This window comes from Bos mutus, chromosome X (genome assembly GCF_027580195.1).
Source record: "Bos mutus isolate GX-2022 chromosome X, NWIPB_WYAK_1.1, whole genome shotgun sequence".
NCBI lineage: Eukaryota > Metazoa > Chordata > Mammalia > Artiodactyla > Bovidae > Bos > Bos mutus.
The window spans coordinates 132,054,137-132,076,519 of NC_091646.1; the positions used below are offsets into that span (position 1 = coordinate 132,054,137).

The 22,383-nt window shown below is 46.2% G+C and overlaps 1 protein-coding gene across 2 annotated transcripts in view; it reads left to right on the forward strand.

The window, feature by feature from the left end:
• LOC138986416 (uncharacterized) overlaps positions 1-22,383 on the forward strand; it is a 100,163-nt gene that overhangs the window by 23,996 nt on the left and 53,784 nt on the right. For both annotated transcript variants that reach the window (XR_011463269.1, XM_070366097.1), the window contains exons 2-3: positions 11,320-11,409; positions 14,283-14,710. The gene's annotated coding sequence lies outside the window, so the exon portion shown is untranslated. The remainder of the gene's footprint in view (positions 1-11,319; positions 11,410-14,282; positions 14,711-22,383) is intronic.

Here is a 22,383-nt window from a genome sequence, read left to right on the forward strand (position 1 = left end):
ACTTACCTGGTGGTCCAGTGAATAATACATCCCCTTGCAATGCAGGGGATGTCGATTCAATCCCAGGTCAGGGAACTCAGATCCTTCATGTTGGGCAGACAAAAAAAAAAAAAAACAGCAAGATTTGCACAAATGTCTATGGAGGGAACGGATCGGCCAAAGCTCAGAGCCGTGATGTATCCTGTTTGGTTGCCAGCCTCTGGCATGGACAGGAATCTCGCAGTCACAAGCAATTAATTCTTGCCGGGACTGGCCCAAGGTTAATTTTAATGTCCTCCATGCTCTCTTGCCAGATCAGATGCGTCTGCCTCCTTCAGGCTCTGCCTTATGGTTCTTGGCAGGACCTGGCTACATGGAGGCTGGCACGCTCAGCCCGTTAATCATCCTTGGCAGCCGGGTTCTTGTGGCTGATGGATATGGACCCCCGCCCCATTCCCCGGGGAGACCCGAGGATGCTGAGTGAAGCTGACACGTTGTGGTTGCCATGGAAGCTCGGAAGGCTCTCTCGTGCCCCCATGCTGATGGCGGGAGTCAAGAGACACTCGAGACACACACATTAAAAAAGAAAACAGCATTTGATCTGCAGCAACATGGATGGACGTGGAAATCGTCACGCTGAGGGAACTAGGGTAGAGAAAGAAAGACAAACACCGTATCGGTCAGTTAGTTCAGTCGTGTCTGAGTCTTTGTGACCCCGTGGACGGCAGCACGCCACGCCTGCCCATCCATCACCGACTCCCAGAGCTCCTATGACTTATATGCAGAATCTAAAAAGAAATGGTACAAAGGAGCTTATTTATAAAACAGAAACAGACTCACAGACTTAGAGAAAGAACTTGTGGTTCCTAATGGGGATGGGTGGGAGGAAGTATAGTTCAGGAGTCTGGGGTGGACTAGTTGATGTTCCTCAGTGTTGCTCAGCTAAGCCATATCCGACTCCTTGTGACCCCCATGCACTGCAGCACACCAGGCTTCGCTGTCCATCACCATCTCCTGGAGCTTGCTCAAACCCCTGTCCACTGAGTCGGTGAGGCCATCCAACCATCTCATCCTCTGTCGTCCCCTTCTCCTCCCGCCTTCAGTCTTTCCCAGCATCCGGGTCTTTTCTAGTACAACGGCTCTTCACATCAGGTGGCCAAAGGATTGGAGTTTGGCATCAGTCCTTCCGATGAATATTCAGGACTGATTTCCTTTATCACTGACTAGTTGAATCTCCTTGCAGTCCAAGGGACTCTCAAGAGTCTTCTCCAACACCATAGTTCCAAAGCATCAGTTCTTTGGCACTCAGCCTTCTTCACGGTCCAGCTCTCACATCCATACATGACCACTGGAAAAACTGTAACTTTGACTAGACAGACCTTTGTTGGCAAAGTGATGTCTCTGCTTTTTAATATGCTGTCTAGCTTTGTCATAGCTTTTCTTCCAAGGAGCAAGCGTCTTTTGATTTCATGGCTGCAGGCACTGTCCATAGTGATTTGGGAGCCCCCAAAAATAAAGCTGTCACTGCTTTTACTGCTTCTGCATCTATTTGCCATGAAGTGATGGGACTGGATGCCACGATCTTAGGTTTTTTAATGTTGAATTTCAAGCCAGCTTTTTCATTCTCCTCTTTCACTCTCATCAAGAGGCTCTTTAATTCCTGTTACCTTTTTGCCGTGACAGTGGTGTACATGATGTGCTGTGCAGTATTCAGTCACTCAGTCGTGTCCAACTCTTTGCAACCCCATGGACCGTAGCCGGCCAGGCTCCTCTGTCCATGGAGTTCTCCAGGCAACAGTACTGGAGCGGGTTGCCATGCCCTCCTGCAGGGATCTTCCCAACCAAGGGATCAAACCCAGGTCTCCCGCATTGCAGGTGGATTCTTTACCAGCTGAGCCACCATGGAAGCCCAAGAATACTGGAATGGGTAGCCTATCCCTTCTCCAGGGAATCTTCCCAACCCAGGAATCAAACCAGGGTCTGCTGCATTGCAGGCAGATTTTTTACCAGCTGAGCTGTCAGGAAGCCCAGTATGTACTATGCTATATATTAATATATATAATATGTATAAACTGTACAAAAAAGAGCTTCACGACCCAGATAATCACGATGGTGTGATCACTGACCTAGAGCCAGACATCCTGGAATGTGAAGTCAAGTGGGCCTTAGACAGCATCACTACGAACAAAGCTAGTGGAGGTGATGGAATTCCAGTTGAGCTATTCCAAATCCTGAAAGATGATGCTGTGAAAGTGCTGCACTCAATATGCCAGCAAATCTGGAAAACTCAGCAGTGGCCACAGGACTGGAAAAGGTCAGTTTTCATTCCAATCCCAAAGAAAGGCAGTGCCAAAGAATGCTCAAACTACCACACAATTGCACTCATCTCACACACTAGTAAAGTAATGCTCAAAATTCTCCAAGCCAGGCTTCAGCAATATGTGAACCGTGAACTTCCAGATGTTCTAGCTGGTTTTAGAAAAGGCAGAGGAACCAGAGATCAAATTGCCAACATCCGCTGGATCATGGAAAAAGCAAGAGAGTTCCAGAAAAACATCTATTTCTGCTTTATTGACTATGCCAAAGCCTTTGACTGTGTGGATCACAATAAACTGTGGAAAATTCTGAAAGAGATGGAAATACCAGACCACTTGATCTGCCTCTTGAGAAATTTGTATGCAGGTCAGGAAGCAACAGTTAGAACTGGACATGGAACAACAGACTGGTTCCAAATAGGAAAAGGAGGACGTCAAGGCTGTATATTGTCACCCTGTTTATTTAACTTATATGCAGAGTACATCATGAGAAACACTGGGCTGGAAGAAGCACAAGCTGGAATCAAGATTGCTGGGAGAAATATCAATAACCTCAGATATGCAGATGACACCACTCTTATGGCAGAAAGTGAAGAGGAACTAAAAAGCCTCTTGATGAAGGTGAAAGTGGAGAGTGAAAAAGTTGGCTTAACGCTCAACATTCAGAAAATGAAGATCATGGCATCTGGTCCCACCACTTCATGGGAAATAGATGGGGAAACAGTGGAAACAGTGTCAGACTTTATTTTGGGGGGCTCCAAAATCACTGCAGATGGTGACTGCAGCCATGAAATTAAAAGATGCTTACTCCTTGGAAGGAAAGTTATGACCAACCTAGATAGCATATTCAAAAGCAGAGATATTGCTTTGCCAACAAAGGTCCGTCTAGTCAAGGCTATGGTTTTCCCAGTGGTCATGTATGGATGTGAGAGTTAGACTATAAAGAAAGCTGAGCGCCGAAGAATTGATGCTTTTGGATTGTGGTGTTGGAGAAGACTCTTGAGAGTCCCTTGGACTGCAAGGAGATCCAACCAGTGCATTCTGAAGGAGATCAGCCCTGGGATTTCTTTGGAAGGAATGATGCTAAAGCTGAAACACCAGTACTTTGGCCACCTGATGCGAAGAGTTGACTCATTGGAAAAGACTCTGATGCTGGGAGGGATTGGGGGCAGGAGGAGAAGGGGACGACAGAGGATGAGATGGCTGGACGGCATCACTGACTCGATGGACATGAGTCTGAGTTAACTCTGGGAGTTGGTGATGGACAGGGAGGCCTGGCGTGCTGCGATTCATGGGGTCGTAAAGAGTCGGACACAACGGAACGACTGATCTGATCTGATATATTAATATAAGATTTATATTCTATACTATTATATATGTATATAATATAGGTATTATAGATACTATTATAGATATTATTGATACACTCTTTGTACATATACAAATACTAATATATATGATGTTATGAATGCTTTTTTGTCCTTAATGCCATTTGTTACTTGCTTAATTTTTAAACAGACTCTATGTTTTAGAGCTGTTTTTGGTTCACAGCAAATTTGAAGACACCTCCCATGTACAAGGGGCTGCTCTGGTGTCTCAGCTGGTAAAGAATCCACCTGCAGTGCAGGAGACCTGGGTTCGATCCCTGGGTTGGGAAGATCCCCTGGAGAAGGGAAAGGCTACCCAGTCTGGTATTCTGGCCTGGAGAATCCCACGGACTGTGTAGTCCATGGGGTCGCAAAACGACTGAGCGACTTTCACTTTCAACAAAGCATATACTGTCTCTTCCATTATAAACACAGCCCACACCAAAAGGCTAGATTTGTTATAATTGGTGGTTTTTAGAAACATTTATTTTTGTCTGTGCTGAGTCCTTGGTGCTGTGTGCGGGCTTTCTCTGGCTGTGGTGAGCGGGGCCTCCTCTCTGGCTTTGGTGCACAAGCCTCTCGTTTTGGTAGCTTCTGTTCTTGCAGACCCAGGCTCTAGAGCTCAGGTCAACAGCTGTGGCTGGTGGGCTCAGCTGCCCCCACCGCATGTGGGATCTTCCCACACCACGGATCGAACCTGCATCCCTTGCATTGCAAGGCGGATTCTTAACCACTGGAGCACCACGGAAGCCCCTATCAACGGATGATTCTACTTTGGTTCTGCATGTATTAATGATAGCTTACAGTGAATGGTATTGGATTCGTGATCTCTGAAGAACAAGATTTAGCTTCGGGATCAGGGACCAGGCTTGATCACTCAAGGGCTCTTGTGCGGCAGAAGTTTTATTACAGTGAAAAGGGTCAGAGAAAGCATCTGACAGAGACATCAGAAGGAAGACAGAGCGTGCCCCCTCCCTAATCTAAGCAAGGGAGCTATACACTTTTCGAATTGGTTATATAATAAATCAAAAGCATGTCTCAAGGTTGTAAAGATCTTACTAGACCCAGTCCCACAATTTACATTTTAAGATAGCAGGGTTAGAACTTAACAGTAGAAAGATCTTACCAGACCCACTCCCATAATATACATTTTAAGATATCAGGTTTAGTCAGAAGGAGAAACTGTCCTCAAGCAGGATACATTGTTTTTATATAATCCCCAGTACAGAGTTTAAGCTGAGTTTTTTGTTGTATAATCATCAAAGAAAAAAAAAAAAACTTATGTGACTAAGACTACAGAAGTTCAGTTCAGTCCAGTCGCTCAATCGTGTCTGATTCCTTGCGACCCCATAGACTGCAGCACACCGGGCCTCCCTGTCCATCACCAACTCCCGGAGTTTACTCAAACTCATGTCCATTGAGTTGGTGATGCCAAGGAATGTAGGCTAAGGAATGCAGAGAGAAAAACACGTTTGTCCTTTCCTCCTCTTTGAGAATTCCAGACCCCTGTCTCTTTTTCAAGATCCCCAGGCCCCTCCCTCCTCCTCCGCCTCCTCCTCCTCCTCCTCCTCCTCCTCCTCCTCCTCCTCTGGGAGTCCGGACTTCTCATCAACCTGCCTAGGAATTGACCCTCTCGTTAACATGAGACTCTGAGGATGGTGAGTTGTGTCCGCCACCTACCAGCACCCATCAGATGCCTGTTCCATTGTCCAGTACACACTCTGGGCAGGGTTCACTGAAGCTGACGGCTTCTTCTCACATTAGCTCAGTCTCTCTACACACCCGGGAAAATACGATTAACTGGATTCCCGCTTATTAAATCTCAGTCATGTTTCCATCTGCCTGCAGTAGAACTGAGCCAGGTTCCATTAATCAGACTTTTGGGTGTTCCCCAGCTCTGCAATTAAGCAGTTCTGGGCAGACTCTTGGTTTGCATTCAACAGATGGCTGGTTGCATCCCTGGAGTAAGAGATGAGCATAGATTTCAGGGTTTTTTTGTAAATTGGAGTACAATTAATTTACAATGTTGTGTTAGTTTCTGCTGTAGGGCAAAGTGATTCAGCGATCAGTTCAGTTCAGTCGCTCAGTCGTGTCCGACTCTTTGCATCCCCATGGACTGCAAAACGCCAGGCCTCCCTGTCCATCACCAACTCCTGATCTTGGTCAAACTCCTGTCCATCGAGTCAATGATGCCATCCAACCATCTCGTCCTCTGTCATCCCCTTCTCCTCCCGCCTTCAATCTTTCCCAGCATCAGGGTCTTTTCCAGTGAGTCAGTTCTTCCCAAAGGATTGCAGTTTCAGCTTCAGTATCAGTCCTTCCAATGAATATTCAGGACTGATCTCCTTCAGAATGGACAGGTTGGATCTCCTTGCAGTCCAAGGGACTCTCAAGAGTCTTCTCCAACACTACAGTTCAAGAGCACCAATTCTTTAGCGCTCAGCTTTCTTTACAGTCCAACTCTCACATCCATACATGAGCACTGGAAAAACCATAGCCTTGACTAGATGAACTTTTGTTGGCAACGTAAAGCCTCTGCTTTTGAATACGCTGTCTAGGTTGGTGATATCTTTTCTTCCAAGGAGCAAGCATCTTTTAATTTCACGGCTGCAGTCGCCATCTGCAGTGATTTTGGATACGTCTGTGAGAGTTGGACTATTTTAACAGAAAGCCTTCCTCAGTGATTCAGCCGTACGTATACACATACCCTCTCCCTCTTGAGCCTCCCTCCCGCCCCTCCATCCCACTCCACTACGCCATCACAGAGCACCGACGAAACTCTGATGTCCCTGCTTTAATTCTCAGGCAGCCTTACTCTTTGTGCCGTCAAGGTTGTACAGCGAAGATGGCTTGCGATAGCCCCATCTGAAACACCGTTTTTAGAAGGAAGCATGGGAGAAGCTACTAATGTTTCTCACGTCCTTTCCTAGATTGATGGAGGTTTTTCACACTCTCCCTAGACTGTGTTGTTGTTCAGTCACTAAGTCGTGTCCAGCTCTTTTGTGACTGTATGGACTGTAGCCCGCCAGGCTCCTCTGTCCCTGGGATTCTCCAGGCAGGAATACTGGAATGGGTTGCCATTTCCTTCTCCAGGAGATCTTCCCGACCCAGGGATCAAACCTGCATCTCCTGCATGGGTAGGCAGGTTCTTAACCAGTGAGCCACCTGGGAAGCCCACCCCCAACCCCTGACCATGTGTGCATACTCAGTCACTCAGTTGTGTCCAGCTCTTTGTGACCCCATAGTCTGCAGCCCGCCAGGCTCCTCTGACCATGGGATTCTCCAGGCATGAATACTGGAGTGGATAGGCATTTCCTTCTCCAGGGGATCTTCCTGACCCAGAAATCGAGCCCTCATCTCCTTTTTGGCAGGCAGATTCTTTACCCGCTGAGCCACCTGGGAAGTGAGAAACAGTTTATTTCCTTGTCTCCGTCTACGTAAATATTTATGGACAAAGAGAGTCAGCCAGACATGTCTCTTCTCCCTTTCTGACCTTGCCCTTATCCAAGCCTGACAGTTCACAGTTATTCATTCCAAAGAGCTTTGGATCACAGAGATTGCATCCTAACAGCTCAAATCACAGAGCTAATTTTTCCCCTCAGTAAGTATCTCTCTGAGTTTTCACTGTCTCCCGGAGTTTGCTCGAACTCATGTCTATTGAATCAGTGACGCCGTCCAACCATCTCATCCTCTGTTGTCCTCTTCTCCACTTGTCCTCAGTCTTTCCCAGCCTCAGGGTCTTTTCCAATGAGTCCTGGAAAAACCGCGAGTGAGTTTGAAAGCTCCCCATGGAGGAAGCCCTTTCTGAAGCAGCACCTTTGTGGAGAAGGTCAAATGTTGTCCGCATTCCCATGAGGCTGCCCGAGAAGGAGGTGCCTTGGTGCCGATCGCTGGAGGCTGGGTTGAGCCCGACGACGCGGTCCATCCCGGTCCTTGTCATCCTTTGTTCCTCTGCAGCGAGAGATTGCTACAGCCTAGGCTTTGACTCGCTCAAGCTCATCTCCTTCCCCTGTGTCTCCAGGCTCTTTCTTCTTGGAGCCTCAGCCTTGACTGGGAGCCTGGAGTTCTGCTGACGACTGCGTCTTTATGCCTTTGAGGCCCCAAGGCTGGGGAATTTCCTCATATATCATGTTTTCTTGTTAAATGGATGGATGGATGGATGGATGGATTAGTAGATGGATGTCCAAGTGGATGGATGATGGATCAGTGGGTGGATGGTTGGGTGAATGAATAGATAGATGTGTGGTGAATGGATATGTAGATGGGTGGATGGCAAATGGACAGATGGGTGGATGGATGGTTAGATGGATTTGTGGATGGATGTGTAAGTGAATGGATGATGAATGGATGGATGGATGAATGGTTGGATAAATAGATGAATGGATGATGAGTGGTTGGGTGGGTGGATGGATGGTTAGGTGGATTTGTGGATGGGTGCATAAGTTAATGGATGATGAATGGATGCATGGATGAATGAACAGATGGATAAATAGATGAATGGATGGTGAGTAGCTGGGTGGGTGGATGGATGGATGGTTAGATGCTTAGATGGGTTTGTGGATGGATGCATAAGTGAATGGATGATGAATGGATGGATAAATAGATGAATGGATGGTGAGTAGCTGGGTGGGTGGATGGATGGTTAGATGCTTAGATGGGTTTGTGGATGAATGCATAAGTGAGTGGATGAATGAATGGATGGATAAATAGATGAATGGATGGTGAGTGGTTGGGTAGGTGGATGGATGGATGGTTAGATGCTTAGATGGGTTTGTGGATGGATGCATAAGTGAATGGATTAATGAATGGATGGATAAATAGATGAATGGATGCTGAGTGGGTGGGTGGGTGGATGGATGGATGGTTAGATGCTTAGATGGGTTTGTAGATGGATGCATAAGTGAATGGATGATGAATAGATGCATGGATGAATGAATGCAAGGATAAATAGATGAATGGATGATGAGTGGTTGGGTGGGTGGATGGATGGGTGGATGGATGGTTAGATGTATTTCTGGATGGATGCATAAGTGAATGGATGGTGAATGGATGGATGGATGAATGCATGGATGGATAGGTAGACAAATGGATGGTAAGTGGTTGGGTGGGTGGATGGATGGGTGGATGGATGGTTAGATGGATTTCTGGATGGATGCATAAGTGAATGGATGGTGAATGGATGGATGGATGAATGGATGGATAAATAGATGAATGGATGGTGAGTGGTTGGGTGGATGGATGGATGGATGGTTAGATGTTTGGATGGATTTGTGGCTGCTGCTAAGGCGCTTCAGTCGTGTCTGACTCTGTGTGACCCCAGAGATGGCAGCCCACCAGGCTCCGCTGTCCCTGGGATTCTCCAGGCAAGAACACTGGAGTAGTGGATGGATGCATAAGTGAATGGATGAATGAATGATGGATAAATAGATGAATGGATGGATACGTAGATGAATGGATGGTGAGTGGATGGGTGGGTGGATGCATAAATGAATGGATAATGAATGAATGGATGAATGAAGGCATGGATGAATGGACAGATGGATAAATAGATGAATGGATGGATACATAGATGAATGGATGGTGAGGGGATGGTTGGGTGAGTGGATGGATGGATGGATGGATTTGTGGATGGATGCATAAGTGAATGATGGTGAATGAATGGATGGATGAATGAATGGATGGATAAATAGATGAGTGGATAGTGAGGGGTTGGATGGGTGGATGGATGGTTAGGTGGATTTGTGGATGGCTGCATAAGTTAATGGATGATGAATGGATGCATGGATGAATGAACGGATGGATAAATAGATGAAGGGATGGTGAGTAGCTGGGTGGGTGGATTGATGGATGGTTAGATGCTTTGATGGGTTTGTGGATGGCTGCATAAGTGAATGATGATGAATGAATATATGGATGAATGAATGGATGGATAAATAGATGAATGATAGTGAGTGGTTGGATGGGTGGGTGGATGGTTAGATGGATTTGTGAATGGCTGCATAAGTGAATGGACGGTGAATGGATGGTGAATGCATGGATAAATAGATGAATGGATGGTGAGTGGTTGGGTAGGTGGATGGATGGATGGTTAGAGGCTTAGATGGATTTGTGGATGGGTGCATAAGTGAATGGATGAGGAATGAATGGATAAATAGATGAATGGATGGTGAGTGGTTGGGTAGGTGGATGGATGGATGGTTAGAGGCTTAGATGGATTTGTGGATGGGTGCATAAGTGAATGGATGAGGAATGAATGGATAAATAGATGAATGGATGGTGAGTGGTTGGGTAGGTGGATGGTTGGATGGTTAGAGGCTTAGATGGATTTGTGGATGGGTGCATAAGTGAATGGATGAGGAATGAATGTATAAATAGATGAATGGATGGCGAGTGGTTGGGTGTGTGGATGGTGGCTCATTCCAATGGCACAAGCCTCTCGCCTCATTTTCCAAAGTTTTCCTCTCTGAGGTTTTCACCAGGCTCCATCCGCCTTGAACAGGCAGCTGGCCATGTCACCTTGGCAGTCTGGGCCATTCGTCTGCTTGAATAGCTGTTCGGACCCATGGAGTCTCCAGCTGGCCTTGTTGATCCCTTGCTGTACTTCCAGATTCACTAACATTTGGGTCTTGGGGTCTAGCTTGGCCAACAGTACCCTGCCCAGCCCTCATTAATGAGGCCACAGTGCAACCATCCACCACAGCAGCTCAAATACTGACATATTTGGAGTCTTTGATTTTCTGTTGTGCCTCCATGGGTCCCATGGGCAAGGGAAAACTTCAGTCCCCTATAGCCATGTCTGATCTGAGCAACCATATCTAATCTAAGCAACCACGTTTGATCTGAGCAACCGTGTCTGATCTGAGCAGCCATGTCTTATCTGAGCAACCATGTCTGATCTAAGCAACAGCACTGTTTTTAAGTTTCTCTTCCAACACTTTTCCCCAGCACGTTTTCCTCGCACAGTTTGGGTGGACCCTTTCTCTGACTTCTATTTGAGTTCAGTGTCACACAGGCACACCCTACTTCTGGAGTGGGGAGCCTTTCCCTTCTCCAGGGGATCTTCCCAACCTGGGGATCGAAGCCAGGTCTCCCACATTGCAGGCGGGTTCTTTACCAGCTGAGCCATCAGGAAAGCCCAAGAAGACTAGAATGGATAGCCTATCCCTTCTCCAGGGGATCTTGCTGATCCAGAAATCAAACCTGGGTCTCCTGGATTGCAGGTGGATTCTTTACCAGCTGAGCTACCAGGGAAGCCCTACTTCTAAAGCTACTGTTTAAAAATCAGTGCATGGGGCCACAAGAGTGTTTTACCTTCAATGTGGACACATCAGAGATGGCTCATGCCTGTCATTTTTCTCAGAAGAGCAACATAACAGAAATGAACATTTCTCTGCCTCTGCTTATTCAGGACAGTCAGTTCCTCCAGAGAGAAACCAGTATCTGTTGAAGGGAATGTAAAGGACAGAAAGAGACCTTATTGTCTTCAATTTCTCTTAATTGATTCCTAAGGAACCACACTGTGACACACGACAAATGAGGGTAGGGAGGTGAAACTGCACAGAAATCATGTAGGAGGCTCAAGCCAGACCAATTTGTTTTGAGGCCACTTAGAGGCTGTCTCACAAGGACATGCGATCATCACTTTTCCTTGTTTTCAGGCCACCAAGGATGCTCCACCGCCCGGAGGAAAACATCCGTCAGATGAGTGTCCTTCTGGGATGAAGAAAAGAGGAAGACAGTCCTTTCAGGTCAGTTGAATAGGCTCTGACGACTCGCCATGGGGATTCAGAACCTCGTGGATAATGGTGGTGGTGCTGATGGTGGTGGTGATGGGGATGGGGATAAGAGGATGAAGGTGATAGTGGTGATGACACACAGTGGTGATGATGTCAGGTGATGGTGATGATAATAGTGATGTTGCTGATGACAGGATGAGCGTGATGGTGTTGATGATACGATAATGGTGATGCTGTCCTGTGATAATGACGATGGTGATCTTGGGGATGATGGGATGAAGGTGATAGTGTTGATGATACGATAATGGTCATGATGTCATCTGGTAGTGATGATGATGATGCTGGTGATGAAGGGATGAAGGTCATGGTGTTGATGATGATCTGATAATGGTGATGGATGTCCTGTGATAGTGACGATGGTCTTGGTGATGAAGGGATGAAGGTGATGGTGCGGATGATGACATGATGGTGGTGACGTTAGTGATGATGGTGTTGACGGTGACTTGATGATGGTGTGACGATGATGGTGATGGTGGCGATGATGATGGGATGGTGATAACAGCATGAAGACGATGATGTTTCTCACACAATAATGGCCGCGATGTTCACATGATGGTGATGATGATGATGCTTTTGCTAATAAGCTATGAGGCTCAGAACATCAGATCATACACAGTTGAGTTTGGGTTTTCATCAAGGATCTCCTTGGTCTTATTTAACATGACTTAAGGCTATCTTTAGTTGTAGCATGTGGGGGTCTTTAATTATGGAAGCTGACTCTCAGTTGCAGCATGTGGGATCCGGTTCCCTGACCTGGGATCAAACCTGGGCCCTCTGCGTGGGGAGCAGGGAGTCTTAGTCACTGGACCACCAGGGAAATCCCCCCCCAAAATAAAAAAAGTAAAAAGTAAATTCTGGCTACTTCCAGTTTCCCACCTTACATTCACTCTTGCTTTTTTATTTCTAAGTATTTATTTTAGCCCTAGTACTTGTGTTAATTTTGTGTCTACTTGTCTTGACCATCGTGTCTGGCTATGTGGTCAGACATTATTCTGGATGTTTCTATGGGGGTGTTTAATGGACGAGATTAACCTTTAAATTGTTAGACTTTGAGTAGAGCAGATTGCCCCTCCATAACATGGGTGGGCCTGGTCAAATCGGTTGAAGGCATGAATAGAAGAAAAGAGTGCTCTCCCCAGAGAAACGTGGAATTTGTAAGCAGACGTCCTTTGGACTTGACCTGAAATGTCATCTCCTTCCTGGGTCTCCAGCTTGCTGATCTACCCTGCAGATTTTGGACTTGCCAGCTTCTGTAACTGCATGTAATTGCATGAGTCAATTCCTTAAAAAAATCTCTCTCTATACACACACACACACACACACATATATATGTTGTTGTTGTTCAGTCGCCCAGTCATGTCTGACTCTTTGCAACCCCATGGACTGCGGCACACCAGGCTTCCCAGTCCTTCACCATCTCCCAGAGTTTGCCCAAGTCCATGTCCATTGGTTGGTGATGCCATCCAGCCATATCCTCTGTCGCCCTCTTCTCCTTCTGCCTTCAATCTTGCTGAGCATCAGGGTCTTTATACAGGGGCTTCCCAGGTTGTAAAGAACACGCCCACCAATACAGGAGATATAAGAGATGTAGGTTTGATCCCTGGGTAGGAAAGATCCCCCTGAAGGAGGCCATGGGAACCCACTCCAGTATTCTTGGCTGAAGAATCCCACACACAGAGGAGTCCAGTGGGCTACAAAGGGTTGCAAAGAGTCAAAAACAGCTGAAGCAACTTAGCATGCACACATGCATATGTAAACACACACAAACACATATATACACACATGTACACACACACACGTATACATGCATGTACATATTTACACACGTACAAATCCTCCATATACACTTATGTATATATACATATACTGTATAGACACATATACACACACACATGACATACTGCACACACACATATACACACACACATATATGCATGTACTGTATATAAACATATATACATATACTGTGAACACATATGCATATATACACACACATATACACACATGGGCTGTATATGCACGTGCATGTGTACATATATACACACACGCTATACACACACACACACACACCGTGTGTACACATATGCGTGTACATACATGCACATGTATGTTGTGTGTGCACGTACATATGTACACATGTGTGCACACTATGCACGCATATATGTATACATACATATAGTGTGTGCACGTATGCTGTATGTGCGTGTGCGTATGTACATATATACACGAATCCTATATATACACATATACACGCATACATACATACACCGTATACGCGTATACATGTACTGCATATTCATGTATACTTACATATACTGTATACACACACACATGTACATTATGTGCACACATATACATAGGTATACTATATACACACATATGTACCCATGCACATTCTGTTCATTCCTTTTCTCTGGAGAACTCTAATACGATCACTGCAACATGAATATTAAAATAAAACATCTCCCACGCACAATCTAATTGCCCCGCCATTCTGAGTCTTTTGTTTAGTAATTATGATGTGCAAATGTGTTTGTAATTATAGCGTTCTAATATTTAATTTGATATTCATTCGTGAAAATTTTGCGTATGGCTTTGCCCATTAGTTGTGCTGACAGCCTAGCGTCTTATCCAATGCAACGTGCTCTGTATCCAGCCGCCTATAAAAACGTGCTGTGGTCGCCACCTTTGTGCTTTCCTCCTCCTCATAATTGTATTATTTGCTCAGAATAAACCCGATTGACAGGACTTGTTGGTCACACGGTATGGACATTTTGCATTTTGTTGACACCAACTGTCTTTTTCCCTTTCTTTTCCGCTGCTAGAAATCAAGCTATGCCTTTGGAAGTGGAGTTGCCCCGTTACATCTCGAGTTAAGTGTCAGTCGCTCACTCGTTTCTGAGTCTTTGCGACTCCATGGACCGTAGCCCACCGGGCTCCTCTGTCTATGGGATTGTCCAGGCGAGAACACTGGAGTGGGTAGCTATTCGCTCCTCTAGGGGATCTTCCCGACCCAGGGATCAAACCCAGGTCTCCTGCATTATATGCAGATTCCTTACCATCTGAGCCACCAGGGAAGCCCTTAAATTACAAGGCACCAGTTAAATTTGCATTTGTTTAGTTTTTATATTTTATTAAAAAAAATTTGTTTATTTATTTGGCTGTGCTGGAGTTAATTGCAGCACATGGACTCTTAAGTTGCGCCGTGCGGGATCCCGTTCCCTGACCAGGAATCAAGCTCGAGGACTACAAGGTAAGTCTCTGAACTTTTTATATAAATAACAGTTTTTTTAGTATAAGTACATATCAAATATTGGATAATAAACAATACTTGCTGCTGCTGCTGCTGCTAAGTCGCTTCAGTCGTGTCCGACTCTGTGCGACCGCATAGACGGCAGCCCACCAGGCTCCCCCGTCCCTGGGATTCTCCAGGCAAGAACACTGGAGTGGGTTGCCATTTCCTTCTCCAATGCATCAAAGTGAAAAGTGAAAGGGAAGTCGCTCAGTCGTGTCCGACTCTGTGCGACCCCAGGGACTGCAGCCCACCAGGCTCCTCTGCCCATGGGATTTTCCAGGCAAGAGTACTCCCATACAATATTTCAGACAAGTAGTTTATCTAGTAAAAGTATGTCCCATGCTATGGTTGTGACTTACTTATACCAAAGAACATATATTTGTTTTTTTAATCCGAAATTCAAATGTAACTGTGAGTCCTGTGTTTCAATTTGCTAAAGCCGGCAACCCTGTTTGAAACATTTGTCTAAGACCTAGGACCAGGCTGATGAAGCTGTTACAATCAGAATATTCCATACTGCTCAGCACTTTGCAATCTGACCTTTGATGGAATCTTTGGAGTGAGTGAACTCAAGGGCTAGCATTTTTTGAGCGCCGCTGAGAACCCCTTGCGGAGAGGGCAATAGCAACCCACTCCAGTGTTCTTGCCTGGAGAATCCCAGGGACGGGGGAGCCTGGTGGGCTGCCGTCTATGGGGTCGCACAGAGTCGGGCACGACTGAAGCAACTTAGCAGCAACAGCAGCAGAGAACCCCTTGAGGAAGCATAGACCAATAACTCGGGAACATATATTGAGTGTGGGTGTGTATCAAGCTAGGAGAGAGCCAACCAAGACTGCTTAGCTTAAAATTAACAAGTATAGCTATACTTAACATGGAGAACCAGCAAGGACCTGCTGGACACCTCAGGGAACTCTGCTCAATACTCTGTAATAACCGTATGGTCACCAGGGGGAAGGATGGGGGAAGGGGTAGTCAGGGAGTCTGGGCTGGACATGGACACACGGCTGTATTGAACATGGAGAACCAGCAAGGACCTGCTGGACAGCACAGGGCACTCTGCTCAGTGTCAGGTGGCAGCCTGGATGGGAGGGGAGTTTGGGGGAGAATGGATACTTGTAAGTCCAGCTAGATTCCTATATCTGCTTCTGTGTTCAGTCTCTTGTGTTCTCATCCACCATATAGCTGCTGGAAAACTCCCCTGGACTCTTGTAAGAGACTATATAGCTGCTGGAAAACTCCCCTGGACTCTTGTAAGAGACTAAAGGTGAAAAAGACACATATCCTCTCAGTATTATTCAGTTCAGTTCAGTTCAGTCGTGTCTGACTCTCTGCGACCCCATGAACCACAGCACGCCAGGCCTCCCTGTCCATCACCAACTCCCCAGTCCACCCAAACCCATGTCCGTTGAGTCGGTGATGCCATCCAGCCATCTCATCCTCTGTCGCCCCCTTCTCCTCCTGCCTTCAATCTCCCCCAGCATCAGGGTCTTTTCCAGTGAGTCGGTTCTTTGCATCAGGTGGCCAGAGTATTGGAGGGAAATGTCTCACTAGACTCCTAACCTTAACAAGGACATGAAAACCTTTGTCTTCTGTTCCGGGAGATATCAGAGGATACATCCAAAGTGTGGCTCAAGTCTGACCAGTTCTCCGACTATTCTCTGAAGAAAAAGTGGCTTCAGGGCTCTTCGTGTTTATGCTGCCTTCGAGATCCTGGCGTGACGCTCTGTTATCCCGTCAGTCTTGAGATGCTTGTAGTGAGAGTCTTTACAAATACAAGCATCCAGCATTTTTCAGTGTCTTTCAGCAGGAATGGTGGGTCAAGTGAGTTAACCTTCCATGTTACCAGAAATAGCAAGCATATTAAACGAGTGCAGCATGACAGATTAAGAAGACAAGAAGACAATCGGAATTAAGGATTTAAGTTATGTAACAGAAGGAAAATTTCACGGGTGTGTAACAAAGTCCATATCCATAAAACAGAAATGACCTTTCAAACTGTCAGTTCCATCTTGCTATATTCCACATATACGCATTAATATCCAGTCCTTGTTTTATCTTTCTGACTTACGTCAGTCTCTATAATACGGTTCATTTGCAGAGGAATGGGGATCCAGACTTGTGGGCACAGTGGGAGGAGGAGACTGTGAAAGTGAAACTCACTCAGTCGTGTCTGACTCTTTGTGACCCCATGGACTATACAGTCCTTGGAATTCTCCAGACCAGAAAACTGGAGTGGGTAGCCTTTCCCTTCTCCAGGGGAATCTTCGCAACCCAGGGATCGAACCCAGTTCTCCCAGCATTGCAAGTGGATTCTTTACCAGCTGAGCCACTAGGGAAGCCTTAGAATACTGGAGTAGATAGCCTATCCCTTCTCCAGGGGATCTTCCTGACCCAGGAATCGAACCAGGGTCTCCCGCATTGCAGGCGGATTCTTTACCAGCTGAGCTACGGGACAGAAGGAGAGAGAAGCATGGATACATATACGCTGCTGTATATAAGAATAGATGCCGGTGAGCGTCTGCTCTGTGACTCAGGGAACTCACACCAGTGATCTGAGACAACCTGGAGCATTGGGGTGGGGAGGGAGGTGGGAGGGAGGTTCAAGAGGGAGGGGAACATGCGTATATTTATGGCTGATTCGTGCTGGTGCATGGCAGAGACCAACACGGTATTATAAAGCCATTACCCTGCAGTTAAAAATAGATAAATCAACTATTAGCTCAGAAAGGAAAAAAAATTCCAAGTGGTATAAATAGGTCAACCATATTCGGGGCCATACTGTCATGAAGACAACATTTGAAAACAAGAATATTCACAAAGAAACGTGATCGTCCAACTGGAACGTTTTTACTGAAGTGCAGTTGATGGTCAATGCTGTGCCAAGGTCCGCTGTAGAGCAAAGCCCTTCCGTTGTACACACATCTATACATTCTTTTTTAAAACATTGCTTCCCATGCTGGTTTATGCCAGGATATCGACTCTAGCTCCCTGAGCTCTGCAGTAGGACCTTGGTGTTTTATCCATCCTGTATACAATTGTTGGCATCAGCTAACTCCAAACTCCCATCCATCCTTCCTTCACTGCTGTCTCCTCTGGCAACCAGAAATCTATTCTCTGCATCTGTAAATCTATTTCTGTTTGTGTGTGTGTGTGTGTGCTCAGTCATGTCTGACTCGTCGCGACCCCATGGGCTGTACCCCACCCGGCTCCTCTGTCTGCAATTCTCCAGGCAAGAAGACTGCACTGGCTTGTCATTTCTTTCTCTAGCGGATCTTCCTAACGCAGGGATCCATCCTGGGTCTCTTGCATTGTGTAGGTAACTTTATTTATAAAATATTTTTAGATTCTGCAAGTAAGGGATATCATGTGGCATTTATCTTTCTCTGTCTGACTTACTTCAGTTAGTAAGATCATCTCTGTGACTTCACAGGTGGCTCAGTGGTAAAGCATCTGCCTGAAATGTAGGAGACCCAGGTTCAACCCCCGGGTCAGGAAGGTTCCCTGGAGAAGGGGATGGCAACCCACTCTGGTATTCTTCCCTGGAGAATTCCATGAACACAGGAGCCTGGTGGGCTACAGTCCATGCATTTGCAAAGTGGGGTTGCAAAGAGTCGAACGTGATAGAGTGACTAACACTTTCACTCTCAAGATCATCTCTAGGTCCGTCCACGTAGTTGCAGATGGCACTGTTCCAACCTTCCTTATGGCCGAGTAATATTCCACACTCTGTAGGTAGCACGTCTTCTTTATCTATTCATCTGTCGACGAACACTTAGGTTGCTTTCATATCTCAGCTGTTGTGAACAGCACTGCTGGGACCACTGGGGCGCGTGTATCTTTATGAATTATGGTTTCCTCTGGGAATATGCCCGGGAGTGGGATTACTGGGTCGTATGTTAGCTCTATCTTTGTTTTCTGAGGAGCCACGATACTGCTCTCCACAGTGGCTGCACCAGCTTACCTCCCCACCAACAGCGTACGGGAGTTTTCCGTAACTATTCCATAAGCGTCTGTCACTCTGTTTTGTAGACAAGTTCATTTGTACACTTTTTGAAGATTCTACACAAGAGCAATGTCATACACTTGTCATTCTTGATCTGACTGACTTGGTACGACACTGCCCAGGTCCATGCTGTGCGCCATTGGCTCATTCTTTGTGATGACCGAGTAATATTCCGTTGCATTATACCACCTCTTCTTTATCCATTCATCTCTCACTGGCCACTTACATTGTTTCTGAGTCTTGGCTATTGTCCATAGTTCTGCTATGAATATATTTTTGAAGTATAGTTTCCAACCGGAATAGTTTTAAACTCTCTTTTACATATCTTTTTGGAAGAAGAAGATTTAAACTCATCACCATTTCAGAACTCTGTGGGTATGGCAAAAAGTACTCTTGGAGTGGGGTGGGGTGAGGGGACTGACCTTTTCTGGAATGAGTTTACTTTTAAAATAATGAATTAAGCATTCAGTTGGGAAGTGGATAAAGAGAAGCATCCATCACGAGAAAGTAATAAATGAAACTTTTCAGTTACTGACGGAGGAATTGAATAACTGAGATCATGGATCTATATAGAAAGTGAAGTGCAAGTCGCTCAGTTGTGTCCCACTCTTTGCAACCCCGTGGACTATACAGTCCATGGAATTCTCCAGGCCAGAATACTGGAGTGGGTAGCCAGTTCCCTTCTCCAGCGGATCTTCCAAACCCAGGGATTGAACCCAGGTCTCCCACATTGCAGGCAGATTCTTTACCAGCTGAGCCACCAGGGAAGCCCAAGAATACTGGAGTGGGTAGTCTATCCCTTCTCCAGCGGATCTTCCCAACCCAGGAATCAAACCAGGGTCCTCTGCATTGCAGGTGGATTCTTTACCAGCTGAGCCACCAGGGAAGACCAAGAATACTGGACTGGGTAGCCATTCCCTTCTCCAGCAGATCCTCCAAACCCAGGGATTGAACCCAGGTCTCCTGCATTGCAGGCGGATTCTTTACCAGCTGAGCCACCAGGGACGCCCAAGAATACTGCAGTGGGTAGCCATTCCCTTCTCCAGAGGATCTTCCAAACCCAAAGATTGAACCCAGGTCTCCCACATTGCAGGCAGATTCTCTACCAGCTGAGCCACCAGGGAAGCCCAAGAATACTGGAGTGGGTAGCCTATCCCTTCTCTAGCGGATCTTCCCAACCCAGGAATCGAACCAGGATCTCCTGCATCGCAGGTGGATTCTTTACCATCAGAGCCACTTAGACTTACACTGCTACAAAGCGTATGAAAAAGAACATTAAAGTGCACATACCCCAAATCAACCCCCAATCAACCCCAAAACAGTACACACATCACAAAAATCAGTGTGACTGACAGAGGTTTATACAGATATTTTTGAAAAATAGAATAAAAAGGCGTGCTTCTAGGGAAAATATGCATTACCACAGCTAGAAAAACAAAGTAAGCGTCCGTATATCAGCTTTAAGGAAGAAGCTGAGTAAGAGCTATCGGCATAAGAATGTTCAAGGTCACAGAATTCCGAACCGAGTTCTCTGAAACCTGCGAGTCATTCTCGAGGTGTTTATATTATTCAGAGACTGCGTTGAGGAGGAATGCTTCCGAGTAATTTTGTGAGCGACGTCTCAGAATCATTCTGAAATTTGATTTAAAAAGCACACTGAGATCTATAGGCTGTCGTGTGAAATAGACAGCTGGTGGGAAGCTGCTCCGTAGCACAGGGAGCTCGGCTCGGGGCTCTGTGATGACCTAGAGGGCTGGGTGGGGGGACGGAGGCTCCAGAGGGAGGGGATCTATGTAGACATATGGCTGGTTCAGCTGCTGTACAGCAGACACTAACAGCATCGTAGAGCAGTTATACCCCAATACAAATGTATCTTTAAATTTTAAAAAAGGGAAAAAAAAGTAGTCCAAGGCAAAGAGACTCCAAAGTGATATGAATATGGTTGCAAATAACGTGAAAATCAATGCAGCAGATAGCAGGGTTCACTACATCAGAAGAAGAATACACACGGAAAGGCGAGGTTAATGTTAGGCACTGCGGTGCCGTGCCAAATCATTTCAGCCGTGTCCGACTCTTTGCGACCCCATGGACTCTAGTTCACAGGCTCCTCTGTCCACGGGATTCTGCAGACAAGAACACTGGAGTGGGTTGCCATGGCCCTCCCCCAGGGGATTGTCATGACTTAGGGATCAAACCCGGGTCTCTTGCATTGCAGGCAGCTTCTTTACCATCTGAGCCACCTGGGAAAGCTACTTATAGCCTTTGCAAAGAAAGCTGAGTGCCAAAGAATGTATACTTTTGAACTATGGTGCTGGAGAAGACTCTTGAGAGTCTCGTGGACAGCAAAGAGATCAAACCAGACCATCCTAAAGGAAATTAACCCAAATACTCACTGGGAGGACTTATGCTGAAGCTGAAGCTCCAATACTGTGGCCACCTGATGAGAAGAGCTGACTCATTGGAAAAGACCCTGATGCTGGGAACGATTGAAGGTGGGAGGAGAAGGGGACGACAGAGGATTGAGATGGTTGGATGGCATCACTGACTCAATGGACATGAGTTTGAGCAAGCTCCGGGAGACAGTGAAGGACAGGGAAGCCTGGCATCCTGCAGTCCATGGGGTTGCAAAGAATCACACACAAGTCAGTGACTGAACAACAAATGTTCTCAATGGACACATTTTCTTATTAATTTCAAGTGAAACCCGTAGCCCGATCAGCGTATCCAAGAACTGCTCAGCCTGCAGGGACCAAACCGCTTTTACACATTTTTCAGGGCTCTTGTATTAAAGGAGAGCCTGGAAGTAAGAAGGTCCACCTCCCTGCCATCAATTAACCCAGAGACCAAAATCCCCATCGCTCGGAAATAATAAGAGGTGGCCGTGCAAACAGGTATGTGTCTGGACGTGTAATCAACGCCCAGCTTTTCTTGTTTTGTGTCTTTTCCTTTTTTTTGGTGGAGGGGGTGGTGTAGATTTTGCGTCTCGTCGTGACTGCCGCAACAGTGCAGCAGCAGTGTGAATCCAGGCGTTCTCCGCGCTAGATGGAGAGAAAACTGCATGTTCTGTGACACGTGCCATCAGGCCCCTACTATTTCCACTGAGCCCGTGGCTAATTATTGTCTGCCATGAACCTTTGGGTTAATTTATGCACGCCTATCCCTCATCTCCCAGAAGCAAAAAAAAAAAAAAAAAAGAGCACAACACCGGGCCTGCGGAAACCCGTAATTTTAGCTGTGGGTCGACGCCTCCCCGATGAGACAAAGCCCTTGCGAGTTGAGTCTCATCATCCGCGCAAGTGTGGAGGTTGGAGACGAAGCATTTGGTTCTGAGTTTGTTCTCCATGCCCGGCCGGACATGTGCGTGCAGGAATCTCGATGTTTGTTGCCATGGGTGTTCGTTTCCCCAAGGTGGTACCCAGGGCACATCTCCAAGGAAACTTACCCTAGTTTTTTGTTCTAAAAATAAACTCTTTCTTTGCATTTATCATCTTAAAATATGAGGCTTGTCTTAATATCATCTTAAAAGTATCTTAAAATCATCTTAAAGTCATCTTAATATCATCTTAAAACATGAGGCTTTATGAGGATTCTCTCCTAAAGATAATTCATGGCTGTATTTTGCTCACTG